General features: G+C 40.0%; 1 protein-coding gene across 1 annotated transcript in view; it reads left to right on the top strand.

The window, feature by feature from the left end:
• naif1 (nuclear apoptosis inducing factor 1) overlaps positions 1-2,396 on the top strand; it is a 9,729-nt gene that overhangs the window by 4,028 nt on the left and 3,305 nt on the right. The gene's annotated exons all lie outside the window — the stretch shown is intronic.

Below are 2,396 nucleotides of genomic sequence, written 5' to 3' on the forward strand. Positions count from 1 at the left end.
AACCCCAAAACACCACCTCCACAACAGGCTGAGGAGACACAATAAGACACTGTGTGTGCGGCACTGCCTTATGCCTGTGGTGCACATGGAGTCCATGCAGACAGGCTTCAGAGAACAATGAAGATAGTCAAGAGCTGCCTTAGGGAGCACATGTATAGGATTGACTTATGTTTTCAGATTTGGAAGAGTCATGGAAGCAGGGAAAATGTGATGCTGAGAACATTATTTGTCCTTTTTACAGTCTGTCATTAACTGGTGTTATTTAACACATGGATTTAATATAGAAATGATGCTTTTAATGCACAAATGCAGAATTTCTTCACCCTGATGTGGGTTGAACAATGAATCAATAGTCTTTTGGAGTGAATGAAAGAAAATCAGTCTTGTTTTTAAGACCAGGGTCCAGTGGGGTCTTTGGTTAGTGTGTACCGTGTCTTCAGAACTCAATAAATCTGGGAGGAAAATCAGCAGACTGTTTTCCCTGGAGCCTGCATCATCATTTTTCACCCAGAAGTGGGCAGTGTGTATAAATGTTTCATCACTGGTGGATCAGCAGGGTATTGAAGTTATTTTTAAATGACATCTGTGTGGTTTGTGAAATACATTTATTGCCATTAATGTAGAATTTTAACTTTGTGCCATACACCTTTTTTTAATGGTGGGGGCAGATTTCTACAGTAAAAAAATCAGGAGAGTCGAATTAAAATACTCATAGTGTATAACCAACAGCAACCTAAAGGCATTACTTAAACTGATTTAGTATTACTTTTTGTCAGTAGAATATCAGTAAAATTTAGAGTCACATTTAGCCTTCCATTGAAGTTTTCTTAGCACGTTAATAAATGTTTTAAAAATGATTACAAGAGGATGTTAGAATTGGTCCAAATAAGTCCATTAGCTAGTAGTGCTGCAACTGAAGTGAACTTCTAAAAGTGACTTACAAACGCTGTACCATCTTTTTGATCAGACTGCTCTACAATTACATGAATACATGTAAGGTTGTGTGTAGCATCTTCAAACACAGCAATCGAAAGGACTTTTCATAAGACAGAAGAAGACATTAAAGGCCATGAAAACCATGTTTTCTGTAGGTGTCTTACAATGAGTGATGAGGTCCTGCATAAACAAAACAAAAACAGCCAAAGTTAGAACTGTTTTGTTACATGACAGATTTTACATTTTGCCTGTGCTCTTCTCACTTTACATCACGTGCCCAGAAAATAGAGTTAGTGATTAGCTGGTGAACATAGTGCAGCATTTAGCAGCTACAGAGCCACATATTTTTCTCCAGGAGTGAAACCAGAGCTAAATGGAGAGTGAATATTTGACTAGATAAATGTTAGCTAACAAGTTCACTATAACTTTATAAAATGTGGATGTCAGATATTCCAAAAATTTGTTATTGCAGCTCGAATGAGAAGCACATAGCCAACACTTAAACGCACAAAACCTAAGAAAATGTGGATGTCAGATATTCCAAAAATTTGTTATTGCAGCTCGAATGAGAAGCACATAGCCAACACATAAACGCACAAAACCTAAGTCTGCAAATTCAGTTTGTGTTTTTTTTGTTATTAGTTCTACTTAGTTTGTTGTGGCAACTTTGGGACAGTGCAACAAACTGTAAACACAACACTGACATACTGCCAGTACAAAGTTAAATATTTCCAATTTCAGCAGGCACAAAGCAACATAATAATTTATTTGTAGACCTGATAAATGTTAAGCCCATGATTCACTCTGTTCTGGTCTCCACCAACTCCTGATGGGAATATTCAATTCATTTTATTTCTATGGAGGTATGAATGGTTCTGTTATATTTAGCAAGCTAGACCTGAAATGGGTCTACCATCAACTAGAACTAACCCCAGAGTCAAGGGAGATAACTACATTTGCAGTGTACAATGGAGTAAATACAAAAGACTGATATTTGGTGTATCATCAGCCAGTGAAAAGGATGTGTGTGGCCTCTTTAAAAGACAAAAGATCAGAAAGGCACCAGGCCCAGATCGTGTGACCCCCCTCCTGCTTGAAAGTGTGCGCTGATCAGCTGCCCCCATCTTCACACTTATCTTCAATAGGTCACTGGAGCTGTGTGAAGTTCCTTCCTGCTTCAAACGCTCCACCATCATTCCAGTCCCCAAGAAACCCTCAAACAGTGGACTGAATGACTACAGACCTGTCACCCTGACGTCTGTAGTTATGAAGTCCTTTGAAAGACTGGTGTCGGCCCACCTGAAGGACATCGTAGACCCCCTGCTGGACCCCCTGCAGTTCACCTACCGGGCAAACAGGTCAATGGACAATGCAGTGAACATGACACTGCATTACATCCTGCAACGCCTCGACTCCCCAGGGACCTATGCACGGACCCTCTTTGTGGACTTCGGCTCGGC

This window comes from Monopterus albus, unplaced genomic scaffold, assembly GCF_001952655.1.
Source record: "Monopterus albus unplaced genomic scaffold, M_albus_1.0 scaffold209.1, whole genome shotgun sequence".
Lineage (NCBI taxonomy): Eukaryota > Metazoa > Chordata > Actinopteri > Synbranchiformes > Synbranchidae > Monopterus > Monopterus albus.